We start from the raw sequence: 15,318 nt of genomic DNA, 5'->3' as shown, positions 1-15,318 counted from the left end.
CATCTGGTATACCTTAAATCCCTTGAATGTTGCAAATGCAAGTAGCATTCAAACACCTTCTATTCTGGCCACTGGGGTAAAGGCTTCTCCATAGTCTTCTCCCTCTTCCTGATCATATCCCTTGCATACAAGTCTTGCCTTGTTCCTTACCACAATGCCTTCTTCATTCAACTTATTCCTGAAGACCCATTTGGTACCTATTACATTCTTGTGTTCCAGTTTGGGTACGAAGGACCATGTTGCATTCTTTTCTATCTAGTCCATCTCCTCTTCCATTGCCTTTATCTAGTCTTCATCGGTAGGTGCCTCTCTAGTGGTCTTAGGCTCAAATTCACAAATCATGCAAGAGTTTTCTTTCACCTTTCTCCTTGTGAGTATCCCTGCATCTTTATCTCTTATGATCTACTTCGGATCATGATGTAGTTTCACATAACTAGGAATGACCCTAGCTCATTCTGCTTTCTTTTCCTCTTCTTCTTCCACTTCATCTTCTTCTTCACCTGCTGCAGCTTCTATCCGTATAGGAACACTAAGGTCTTTCTGGTGTTTGCAACTTGTTTCCTTCTTAACCGGTTCCCAGAAGGCTACACCTAGTTCATCTTCCACTTGCTTGATGTAGGTTTCCTCAGGCTCCTTAGGGGATTCATCAACCCTGACATTGATACACTCAACAATTTTCTGAGTCCTGTTGTTGTAGCATTTGAGAGCTTTTATTTTAGTGGAATATCCTAGAAATATTCCTTCATCACATTTAGCATCAAACTTACTCAGATGCTCACCTCTTCTGATATAGCACTTACTGCCAAACACTTTGAAATAACTCACATTAGGAGTTCTCCCATTCCAGTACTCATAGGGGGTTTTGTCTTTACCTTTCTTGATGAGTACCGGGTTCATAGTATAGACTGCAGTGCTCATCGCTTCTCTCCAAAAAGTGTGAGCAACCTTTCCTTGGATCAACATAGTTCTAGCCACTTCAACTACAGTCCTATTCTTCCTTTCTGCTATTCCATTCCACTGTGGTGTACTTGGGGCAGACAACTACCTCTTGATGCCATTTTCTTCACAGTACTTGTTGAATTCATCAGAAGTGAATTCACCTCCCTAATCAGTTCTTAGGCATTTTATTCTTCTTCCACTCTCCTTTTCCACCAATGCTCTAAAGGCTTTGAACTTTCCAAATGCCTCAAACTTGTCTTTCAAGAATGTGACCCACATCATTCTTGAGTAGTCATTAGTAAGAATCATGAAGTACTGATCTCCCTGAATGCTTCCAGTTTTCGTTGGACCACACAAATCAGTGTGCACTAGATCAAGTAGGTTCTTTGCTGAAAAAAGACTTACCTTTGAATTGTTGAGGAAGACACCTTCCCAAGTTGACATTCTCTGCATAAAGCATTCTCTGGTTTGTTCATCAAAGGCAATCCTGTTATTGCCTTGTTCTTACTGGCCTTTACAATATTATCAAAATTCATATGAGAAAGTCTCCTATGCCATATCCAACTACCATCAAACTTTGCCATCAGGCACTGACTAATCTTGGCATTTAGCTGAAACAAGTTTCATCTGGTCTTCTTACTGGTGGCAATAAGTTCACCACTCTTTCCAATTATTATTCAGACTTCACCTTTGAACTCCAGAATGAGTCCTTTGTCGTTCAGTTGAGCAACACTCAAAAGGTTGTGCTTAAGGCTTTCCACCCAGTCTACATCATCCGCACTGCTTTTTCCATTCAGTGAGATGGATCCTTTTCCTTTCACCATGCAAGGTGCACTGTTGCCAAACCTGACAACACCTCCATCATATTCTTCTAGAGATAGAAACTTTCTCCCGTCACCAGTCATGTGGGGAGAACACCCTCTATCAATGATCCACTCATTAGAGTTGTCAATGCAAGAGACAGGGGCTTTCTGATCAGACACCTCTTCCTTTATAACTACAAACACTATGTCCTCATTCTCTTCATCCTCAAATTCTTCATTGGTAACACCTTCATCTACTACAACAAGACAATTTCTCCTACCTCCTCCTTTATACTTTCTAAACCTTTCTGGTTTATCCTTATTTTCATTGTTAGGACAGTTAACAGCTATATGTCCTATCTTATTATAGGAAAAACATTTTACAGGAAGCTTACTTCTGTATTTTCTTGTGCCTTTTGGAAGTCTCTTGGCAAGAAGAGCTTCAAAATCCATTAGAATCTCCTCATCATCCATGTCTCTATTTGGCCTAGATTCATAACTAGTGCTGACTTCTTTTCCTTTTCTAGTTGGTGTGGAGGAAATAGATGCTCTAAAGGTTGACTCCATCTTCTGAACACTACCATCATAGCTATTCAATTCATATGTATTCAACTTTGCAATGATAGAGTCTAGAGATACCTTTGTCTTGTCGATAGACCTTAACTCTTGAATAGCAACAACCCTGATTGCATAGACCAGTAAAAAAGATCTCAAAAATTTATTGAAAATGGTGGCATCATCAATTGTTACACCAGTGCTCTTGATATCTCCAACCACAGCCTTGATCCTTATGCTATATTGCTTAATGGTCTCACCTTCAACCGTCCTCATGTCTTCAAATTTTCCTCAAAGGTTTTCCTCCTTAGCTTGCTTGACATGCTCATCACCACCATAAATGGTTTCCAGTGTATCCCATACATCCTTAGGAGTGTCCTTATCTTGTACATCAATGAACTCAATATCGGACAGGCTGCTAATAAGGGATTCCATGACTTGCCCATTTTATTGAATCTCTCTTTTTTGATCATCGGGTAGAATGCCAGTGGGGATTACATAGACATTCTCAACATAGCTCTAGTGTTGAGCACCCAAACTCTTGATATAAATCTTCATTCTGTCCTTCCATATTTTGAAGTTATCGCTATTGAACTTAGGACCTTCCCTCTTCATCATTAAAGTAGGATCTTTTGCCTCAAGTGGTTAAGCTTATATCACTAAGGACCTGGAGTCTCTCTAATACCAATTGATGAATAATAATAAAAAAATAATACCCTAACTGGTACTAAGAGTGGGGGGGGTGAATCAGTATAGACAAAAACTTTCTCAACACTTTATCATATTAAAACAATGCTGACCGGTTGTCTTCACCACTGAACTTAACCATGGGTATACCGATTAAACATAGATACTTCAGATAGCATTTGATATAATCAACCATGAGTTGTATCAACAATACCATAATTATTTAGCACTGCATGCATAACTAACTTAATCAATATCTACTCAATCATCAAATGAAAACTCACAACCCATAACACATAGTTTTTTTCACATGGAAACCCAAATGGGAAAAACCACGGTGGGGATGAATACCCACAAGCTTGTTTTGAACTCTTTAAAAGTCCGCTCTGTTAGGAGCCTAGTTTGGTTAAAGACTTTACAATAAGGTTCTGTTAGGAACCGATCCTATTAGAGATCGCCTGGTTAACAGATGACTATAAACCCTGTTAAAGGTTGAAACCCTGTTAAAGGTTACATCACTAGAGGATTTAAAGAACTCAATGAACTTGAGTCACCTGGTTAGAGGATTTGCAACAAGCCTATAAAAGCTACCCGGTCAAGGGATTTTCCTTATGTTGAAATGGTTAGAAGTCAACAAGTAAAACTTTGATCTGATAACAACACTACTTTCTAAGGCAGATCCTTTTTAGCTCCTCTCCTTTGCAATCACACTCTACAAATTCCACACTCTAGTTTGGCAAGTATCTCAACATGCAGATACAAACACATCATTTGCCAACAACCTACAATAACAAACATCATTGACCTTATAGATAATAATTAGGTTGGTAGCATAAACTCTAAACCCTGAACATTTTAGGTTTACAATTACAAGTGGTCCAATCCTGACTGTTAGATCCATTTCATAGATTAAAGTGATCTAAAATAGATCTTAAGTCATTCTACATCATCCATTCTTCACCGCATCTAGAAATCAGTAAACCATCATGCGCACTTCATACACCACTCAGAACATCACACATTCCTGAGGTAGACATTCAAATGCATTCGATCTTCATGCTCACAAACACATAGCTTACGTGGCACCATGATCTCATCCTTATCTCTTAACTAACACATCACATAATGTCATCGGTTGCACCGCATAGGCCAAATGGGAAACCTTAGAACTGAATAGGGACTACAAACTGGTAGTCACACTTTGTGAACCCCGACACCGATCCACTCCATCCCGGTTGACCATAACCGCTTCCAATATTCATACTAATTTATACCCGTTCACCTATTGACATCAATGACAACATACATTGTCACTACTTCATCATATACCAACATATGCATTTCACTTATTACCACTATATCTAGTGTGAACTCAACTCGCTTGCTAGAACCAATGTGAGCGATCTGATAAACAAATAGGAGATTATTTGATAAAGATGGAACGCAAAGGATATCCTGAAATGTTCCTTCATTCACATCAATAGACCGTCTCCCATGCACTTCAACAAAAGCGTCATCACCCATTAGTATGGTAGGCATAGAACATGGCTCTAAAGAGGTGAAATCATCTTTTGAAGAATCCATGTGGTGTGAAGCACCCAAGTCAATTATCTAAGAATTGGGTTGTGAAGCAATAACAACTAGGGCCTTACCCTTTCATTTCCCCTTACTCTTATCTATGTCCTTAGAAGACCCTTCTAATGAACTCTGTTTGACTAAATCAAGCACCTTAATATTATTCTTTTCAAGAAGATTTGAAAGGTGATCAATTTGTTTCTTTAAACACTTATGTTCATCATGACCAGACCTCTTACAATAAGAACACTTGACTTTCTCCTTCTTAGGTTGTTCACCTTTGGATGAAGAGGTTTGATTAACTGCTTTTGAAGTAGTAGATTTTTTATCTTTCTTCTTCTCTCCTTTGTTCTTTTGTTTCTTATCTTTATTACTAGACCCTTTATGTTATTTTGTGTCTTGATTTATAGCTAAGGCATGTGACTTAGAGGGTTTTATTGTACCCATTTGAACCAATTTATCTTGCTCCCTAGTGAGTTTTGCAGCAAACTTATCTAGAGAAGGCATTTTGAATGTGGTACCTAAGGCACATTTTGTAGCATAGAATGTAGAAACAAACACTGAATAGTTAGGACCAAGCTTAGAAAGAATACACAAGATAAATTGCTTATCATATTTCTTAGTTCCACACTGTTCCAACTACATTCTTACAGACTTGAGTTTTGTGAAGAAGTCTTGTATAGTTTCAAAATTGGTTGGATTCAACCCTATGAGTTCATTCTCTAACTAATGACCTCTTAGCTCATCCTTCTTACCAAAGAGGTTTTCCAAAGTGGTCCACGCTGCATTTGGTGTAGTGGCAGTTTCAATATGAAAAAGAAGGTCAGGAGAGACTGACATACATAGAGTACCAAAAGCTTTATCACATTTATTAAACCATTTAATATTTTTTGTAGCATCTTGAGGTTCAATTTTAAGTCCCGTAGTAACACGATGATATCCATGTCTTTTTAGAAATATTATCATCTTATATTTCCATTCAAAGTAATTATATGGTGTTAAAAGTGGAACTATAGATGCATCCATGATAGCAGAAAAGAAGATTGCAAATAATAATAAAAAGTGCAAGAAAGAAGACACAAGAGACACCCCCCTTTCCACTAGTCTAAAAAATCACCCCCCTCCCCAAATATTACAAGGTTGGCAGTTTATAATTAGTGCGTTTACAAGGCCTTTTATCAGATTACAATGCTCTCTAAGGCTCCAATGGCCAAAAATATAAATGTTTAATACAAGTAAATTTGATAAAATATCTGGAAAAAATAGCCTTATATCTGCTAAATTCATCTCTATACCTTTCCAACAACTATTCATTTTTGAAAAATAGAGTTGTGAGGTGAAACATATGATTTGTTCAAGAAAAAAAATACAGTTGATTCAATCTGCAATATCTGATGAAAAAAGGCAAAATATTTCAATGAGACCTGCAATGAAGGACATTTATCATTTCCATCTTTCTGTCAAGTATTTGTTTGCAAAAATCCAACACCTGAGGCAAACGTTATGCAACTTTTAAGAAAGGTTGTTGAATTTGACTACTAGAAAAATCACTTAAGCCTTGTTCAAACTCGATTTCCACAAAAAAGTATTAATTTTATAGGAACACCATCAAAAAACCAGAATTTTTTTGATGCTGGGAAGAATACCCAGAAATCATTTTTCCTGAAAATGAACAGAAGTTTGAACACTGAAGCCGAAATGAAAATAACTCCACTATAAATATTTCACTCTGATTTTTTTACTGTGTCCTCCAAACTCTGATTTTGGTGAAACAAAAGTCAATTTTGACTTTATCAAGCCTTCTGGACACTCTGGAAACGTTGAATAAGCTTCCAATATTACCCAAAAATTACAATCACCCAGATCTCACAAGAACACATATAAAACCATATTTAACTAGAAGCGTATTTTTCTTTAAACTGTTTTGATTCTCTAGGTCACAAGAGAATGCAAGAGAAGAGCATACTTGGTTTTTAAGGAAAATATTAGCTATCTAATAGTCTCAAATCTCTCAAATAAATCAAAAAAATAGTGAGCTATACCAGACAACACGCCTCTAATACCATGTTTGATTCTACGAGAAGCGAGAACCGAGCCAAGATCTGATGTCGGTCGTAGATCACATGCAACTCCCCAAGCAACTAATGATCAAAGATCAAAATAGATGAATGAAGATCAATTTGATATGAGATAAAAATAGAGACAATAAAGAGAATTTTGAGAATACTCTCACCAAGCTATCACTAAACTAGTGAAGATGAGAGTATAGTGCTTATTATATAGAAAAATAATAGCATATACATCCAAGGGGTGCATTAACTCCTATTCCCCATAAAAAGTGGGAGGTTTTATCTTCTTGGTAAATGCAAAAACATGTGGCATAACCTCCTTACATGAAGATAGGAAAGGAGTTGAGAAACCCAACTACTCCATAACCCACTTAGGAAATGACAAAATAGTGATTATGAGAGGTGGCACAACAAACCAAAAGAGGGTGTGTAACTCAACTACCCATGTGAGGTGGAGATTTGCACATGTAGCCAAATTATTTCACCACGTGTCCTCATATTAACCACTCGTAATAACCTAAGCAAGCTTAAATAATATATATGTAGGAAAAATAAATACCCCCTAACATAAGGAACATTAAAAATCTACACTAACAAGTAGGATTTGGATCATCTTCCTTGATAGCAATTGTAACGCCCCACCAATAAACCCTAAAGGATTCAACTAAAACATTGGAAACAGGGTGTAAATAATTAAAAAAAAAACTTTAATAAACTAAATGATGCATTAAGATATTGCATTTAATTTGCACAAACGGAAGACTTAACTTAATTTCCTAAAGGGTTTCCCAACATGGTTTACACAATTAAACTAAATATTGCTTAAGGTTAATTAATCCATATAAGATGAATTTATCCATTAGGAACTTAATTACACTAAACAATGATTGTTTCATACAATTTCATGTGATATCATTAACATTTCTGTGTTTCATTCATGGTGATACTTTCAATTACATTACATCAATGATTCTAATAAAATATATAAATTCTACCATCCAATTCTCATCAAATACATTTCCTTTCCATTACAATATTGAAATAATATTACATTGAACTTAAACACTAAGTCTCATAAGATTACATAATGATTACATTAAAATTACATCTTGCCATGAAGGCATACATGACAAATAATGCAACTAACCATAAAAGGTCCAAGAACTACAAGAATGATCCCAGAAGATAAATAGGATCCAACTGAATATATGAGATGCTCGAATTGAAAAGAGCAACTGGAACACCTATGAAGCCCACTCTTGCAAGAAGGAACAAACAAACACACTCGATGGAAAGTGGCACTACCACCTGACCATGTGGCTCAAAAAGAACCACCCCACCATGCTAGGAGATAGAAATAAAACCCACTAGCAAACTACAAGGAATGCACACATGGTCTAAACATGACATTGGGAATCTCACATAAAGAATAAACTCACAACATGACTCCATAATAAAACTCCAGGTGATATCAACAAGGCTACACACTAGTGACCATAAGGAAAGCATGTCATCACATAGCTTGGAATGGTTATCCTAGCAGGCCTACATAGGCCCTGACCCCCATCTTGGGTTATCCTGGTAGCCTTTCCCGAACCCCAGGCCCCATCCAAATCTCATGTGGAACCAAATAATCCTTTCGTGAGGACAAGGTTGCTAGTTTTCCATTCCAAGCCTTCCCACTGCATTCTGAGTCTGTACAAACACTCAACCATTAGCGGGGTACAATTAATCTTAATTAATGTTTAAGCTACCCAAACCCCTAAAATATTGTTAGGTTATCACTTAGTTATCCAACTTTAGAGGGGTTATTTTGCTAACGTCTTTGGGTGTGGCTCCCACTTGAAAGCCACTCTTCCTTATGACACTACACAAAATTCTCAAAAGAACTCCGAGGCAAAAATACCAAAACCAACTTACAAAGGGAGTTCAAAACAACTAAGAAAACATTTGGTCACACAAGCCCTTGCATATAGGTTTAACCAACTAGTAAAATTTACTCTACTCATGAGACATGACCAAAAGAAAAGACAACACGAAAAGTCTAAATCCACATATAACTAAGGACTTGCAATATAACTTTAATGCAAAGACAGTCAGAAACAAAAAAAAACACAATTGTTCATTATAGAATAAAAAATTATTTTCTTTCCATTAATTCACATTTGACCAAGTTTGCTAAAAATTTCTAAGTTTCAAAATAAATCCTCCATTAACAATAATCTCACAATTTCAGTTAAAAATTCAAATCAATATTTGCTATATCAATTTAAAATTGCAAACTATCACAAACACATTTAAATCATATACATGTGTTTATATACATATATGTATACATGTATACATATATGTATATACATGTATATACATATTTCTATAAATATGTGTATACGTATACATACATATACATATACATATACATATACATATACATATACATATACATATACATATACATACACATACATACATACATATATGTGTGTGTGTGTGTGTGTGTAAAACAAAAATCATATATGTTTAAATCTGGTATTTTTTTAATAAATGAGGAATCTCTATTTTTCTTATTTTATATATACTAATATATATATTTATATATTAATAATTTTAATTAAAAAATCATTTAAAAAAAAAAGAAACACAATGCTATGGAAGGGGAGGCGTGGAGTCTACGTTGTGGCCCACCCCACAATTGTGGACTACCCATTGCTATGAGTAGCCATGATTGTGTGGAAGTCACAGTCGCAGCTCCCCACGGGGAAGCCCCCTATCAATTAAAAAAAAAAAAAAGAAAACGGTAACTCAAAAAAATACACAAGTCTAGAAAATAAACAGTCCCAAAGTTTAACAACCTTAAATAGTAATTTTTATAGGGTATGATTAAAAAACAGAGTATAAAAATTACTCCCTCCAATTTCTTTAAAAAAATAAAAATAATAACTTCTAAAATGACCATACCCAGAAAATTTTAAGCAAGAAATTTTAACAGCAACTCCCAGGTTTTCTATAAAAATTTGGGCAGCATAACCCCCCAATATGAAATTGATAAGTAAAATTAATAGAGTTCTTACATCAAATAATAATTACAAAAGAAAAAGCATTTCACACACACAATAAACCCCAAATTCATAATAAGAAACAAAGAGGTTTCTTCATCAACACAAGAATTTCTAAAACAAACTAGAGGATTTAAATCCAAACTGTAATTGTTTTCCCAGATGAAAAATTTGGTGAAGAGCACACCAATCCTTCCAAACACAAAACCCTTCAACACAGGAAACCAGGTTTTCCAAAAACAAAACCTCCAACCAAAACCACTTCAAAAAACAGAGAGAAGAAATATATATTTTTTAGAAATGTCTACCTTTATTTTCTCCAAACAATACATTTGCATTTATATATATATATTTATTTTGAATTCATTTTTTTTCCTCACATGCTAAAAAGGTCAATCTAGATATTTAAAATACATAAAGGTGAAAATGGCTTTATCCTTTTTTTTTCTAAAACAAATGAACAAGACATAATATAAATTTCACTAATAAATCAACAATCAATTTTAACTAAACAATTAGGAATAATTGATTTCTCTATTTAACCATAAAAGTGCCCTTAATAATTTATTTTTAATTTAATTTTATAAAATATCCATAAATTATTAATAATCATAAGGTATTAATAATTAATTTCTCATTAAATAACATAAGATGAGAATAAATAATTTCACAAACGCATAACACACAAATAAACTAAACAAATTAGAGACAAGACCTGCATACCAACATAGGGAAGGTTGATAGATGACTGACAATTCTCACTATCGAGCAAGGCTAGGGATGAAATTTAGAGACTTAAAACTATCTCCTCCACTTCCATCGGACTAATTAGTTATGCTCAGACCTGTGGAACTAGGTGAAGTCAGTACTTTGTACCTGTAATTCTTGCATCACTGAACCACACATACATATATATTCAAACACAGTAGACACACTAGCGAACGAGAATTGTGATGTTCCATGTCTCATTGAAGTGAGTGAAGGAAAATCATCTCCTCACACCCCATACATTTTCCACACATACATGATGACATATACATAACACATCTCATGCATTAAGTAAATGTGTTAGTCCATGGTCAATAACACAATAAAATTAACATCTAATCATCAATAAGGAAATAATGCATAAACAACATTCACTAAATCTTAAATCAAAGCATAATCCAACATAGCATAATATCTCAATAAAACATCACCACATAGTGTATCCACAAATCCAGTAAAAGTCAACCATGGTCAAAATAGTATCAAAAAAGCTTGATTGAGAGAGGGGTACTACATCCTCCACCCCAAAACTAGGCTTACTCCTAGAAGCCTAAAATATATATGGATAAAGCTCTCTCATCTTCGCTGCATCCCCCATGTAGCCGAGGTCTCATCATTTAGGTCCCAATATGACCCTTACCTGGTCGATGGTATGACCCCTTAGGGTCAAACCTTGATGCTGAAGAATGTGCACGGGCTCCATGGAAAGCTGCCCATCCTCAACCTGCAATGAGTTCCAAATAAGAACATGTGTCACATCGGGATGATATGGTCTAAGAATAGAAACATGAAAGACATTGTTAATGTGGGATAGGCTTGGTGGCAAGGCAAGATGGTAGGCAACAGGTCCTGTCCTCTCAAGGATCTCAAAAGGGCCAACAAAGAGAGGTGCCAACTTAGAACCCTTTCCATAAAGGATCAAACTCTTTCATGGACACACGCTCAAGGATACTCAGTCTCCAATAAAATACTAACGATCCACTCTGTGAGCATCAATATACTTCTTTTGCCTATCTTGTGCTACTACCAAATTCTCATGAATCTGTTCAACCTGCTGCTCCATCTCTTAAAGCATATCTAGTCCTATATGCACCCTATCCTCTAACCGATCCCAACTCAAAGGAGTATGACAAGGATAACCATACAATTCTTGGAAGGGAGACATACCTATAGAGATATGATATCCATTTTTATAAGCAAACTCCACAAGATAAAGATAGTCCTCCCAGTGCGACTGCTGGTCTATAACATACATGCGAAGCTTGTTCTCCTAAACCTAATTCATTTTCTCATTGTGACCCTCAGTTTCTGGGTGATAAGCTGAACTAAAGTTCAACTGGGTACCTAGAGCATGTTGAAGTGAGGTCCACAATTCTTTTGAAGTAAAGACAGGATCCCTATCTAAGATGATCCGTCTAGGAATCCAATGTATCCTCACCACATCTTCCAAAAAAACTCATGCCACCACTGCTATTGTATAAGAAGATTGAATAGGAACAAAATAATAAACTTTGGTAAATCTATCAATAATGACCATGATGGCATCATGACGAAATGAAGAAACCAACAACCCAACTATGAAATCCATGGAAATCATGTCCGATTTCCAATTCGATACCAAATTAGGTTGTAAAAGCCCTTCAGGCTGCTGATGCTCTACCTTAACCCACTGACACTCCAAACACTTCGACACAAAATCAGCAATGTCATGTTTCATGCTAGCTTAATGATATATCTATCTCAGATCTGTGTTCATCTTCTTGACACCAGGATGTGGTGAGTAAGGTGCATGATGGGCCTCAATCATGATCAAAGTATGAATTCCATCTAATGGAGGTACATAGATATGCCCAAGATGTCAAAGAAGACCATCTTCCTCAAGATTAGATCCAAAATATCTACCCTCTAATGGTCTTCCAATCTTTGTCACAACTCTAACCTCCTGATACTAGGTGTCTTGTGGAAGAATCTCAAGGATTCTCTCTCTCAAATCCACCCCAAGGGACAATATTGTAACCTCATGTCAGCTACAACTCAAAGAATATGAAACTACATTCTCTTTCCCCTAAATATATCAAACCTCAAAATAATATTCACAAAGGAATTCCATCCATCTTTATTATCGAGCATTCAAGTTTAGTTGCATGAAAATGTATTGCAAGCTATGGTGATGACTGTGCAGCTCAAATCAACACCCTAACAAAAAAGGTTAGCACCTGACTAAAGCATGAACAATAGCTACCAACTCTAAGTCATGAATGGGATAGTTTAGCTCATGGTCCTTGAGTTTGTGAGACTCATAGGCTACCACACGACCATCCTGCATATACACTGCTCCTATGCCTTCTAGAGAGGCATCTATACAAACCATGAAATCTCTAGATGGATCAAGAACTACCAAAATCAGTGCACTAACAATGAGTTACTTCAGAGTTTGAAAGATTACCTCACATTGCTCTGAAAAAACATAATTCTTCCCTTTCCTCTGAAGAGAAGTGATTGGGTGACCTATCTGGTAAAGACTTTGAACAAAGTGGCGATAATATCTGGCCAAGCCCATAAAACTCTGAACGTCAGAAACATTAGTCAGTGTTGGCATAAATTTGATTCACCCTCAAGCACTATAATACCTGTCACAAGTAGCTCTCATGTTGTTCCATAGTTCTAGAGTAAATCAAAATATCATCCAAGAACACAAGGATGAACTGATCAAGGTAAGTGCAAAAAACTCCATTCATGAGGCTCATGAACACTGAAGGTACATTCGTCAACCCAAATGGCACCACTATGAACTCATAGTGACCATAACGGGTATGGGAGGCTATCCTATGGATGTCCGCATCATGGATACACAACTGATGATACCCGGATTTTAGATCGATCTTAGAGAACTCCTTGGCTCCCTTTACCTGATCAAAGAGATCATCTATACGAGGGAATGGATACCAATTCCTGATGGTCACCTTATTCAACTGTCAATAATGAATGCATAACCGAAGGGAACCATCCTTCTTCTTCATGAAGATAACTGGCACACCCAAAGTTGAAACACAAAGATGAATGAACCCCTTGGCCAACAATTCCTCAATCTACAACTTCAACTCACTCAGCTTCTAAGTGGTCATCTGATACGGTGCTCTCGAAATAGATTCCGCTCCAGAAACTAAGTCTATATCTCTCTTCAAAGGCATACCAGGAGTATCTCTAGGGAACACATCGACATACTCCCGAAGAAGAGGGTGACTATCAAAAGAGACTTCCTAACTTCTCTCCTCATCCAAGTCCTCAAGAGAAACTACAAAAAGTTGGCACCCCTAATGCATACACCGCTTAAGCTGCATAGCGGAGATCATACAGAGTGATATCAGTCTAGAATTCCCAACTATCTCAACTTTCTTGCCATGGTCATCTAAGCACTCTATTGTCTTCTGACGACAGTCCACACTAGCACTGTGTGATACTAACCAATCCATCCCCAACACAACTCAATAAGACCCTGAAGGAATGACTCAAAGGTTAACTATGGTAGCAAAGGGTCCTAGGTCCAACTCGGACCAAGGAATGGAGGAATCCATGACCACATGAAAACTAGTAGCCAACTCTACTTACCACCTATCTGCTTGTCTAGAAGATGCGAGCCCACATAGCTCCACAATGGAGGAAAATATAAAAGAATCAGAAGCACCCAAATCAAATTGTACTGAGATAGATATACCACCCAACACACCTATGGTCTCAATCATGGTGCCCTGATTCTCTACCTAGCGGTTATCAACCGCTTCAAAAAACTCTGTGAGATAGGCCTTCATCCCTCACAGTATGCTATGAAGCTGACAGTCTTTGACTAGCACTCTGCTGTGATCTCTATGGACAATGCACAAATATGTGGCCATACTGACCACAAGAAAAACATGCTCCTTTATCAGGTCCTCTACCTCTAGCCAACCCATTGGACTATTGAAAGCTACACCTACTAGGGGCCTGAGAAACACTCTATGAAGACTGTCCCAGAAAAATTCATCTAGCCTGCTGCCAGTTATTGTCCTTCCTGAACTGAGGATTACCCCCACGTCGACCCTAAAACTATTTCGGCCTAGATTGGAACTTTTGTTGCTGCTGCTACTGATCACACTTGGCAGGTGTATGAAAAATCCTATATGGTACAACAGCCCATGACTGACTACCTCTAGTCCTAGATCCACCGAAAGGTGCACTACCAATGTGAACCCCTGGCTGACCACCATGTGCATGGGAAATATTATTCTCTAGTAACCAAGCTTTCACTATGGATAAGTCGATAGATGTCGGCTCAATTACTCATACTCCTCCATTGATGTGATCACTCATACCTCTCATGAAGTGTTGTACCAACATCACCTCATAATTCCCTATACCGACATACTGTTTGAGCTCATAAATTTATGCTCATACTAGTCTACAGTCATACCCAATTGGTGTAACTCATGGAACTCATATTCCCAATGCTGTCTCCACTATACTAAAAGGAATTGAGCCCTAAACCTCTCTAAAAACAACTCCCAAGACACTGTACCTATATCCACATTGATCTTCTACTCCTCTAGTCTCCACTAGGTAGAAGCAATCTTCCCAATGCTATCTCCACTGTAGTGAAAGGAATCGAGCCCTAAACCTCTCTAAAAACAACTCCCAAGACACTGTACCTATATCCACATTGATCTTCTACTCCTCTAGTCTCCACGAAGTAAAAGCTCTAAGATGCATGATGGTGCATCTTTCCTTGGTGTTACTACCATATGGATGCATGGAAAAACACCAATCCAAATCTATGAGCCAAGTCTCAGCCTCTAGTCTACTGTCCAGACCATCAAAAATAGGAGGATGGGA

This window comes from Cryptomeria japonica, chromosome 9 (genome assembly GCF_030272615.1).
Source record: "Cryptomeria japonica chromosome 9, Sugi_1.0, whole genome shotgun sequence".
Taxonomy (NCBI): Eukaryota; Viridiplantae; Streptophyta; class Pinopsida; order Cupressales; family Cupressaceae; genus Cryptomeria; species Cryptomeria japonica.
This window is presented reverse-complemented; position numbering follows the sequence as displayed.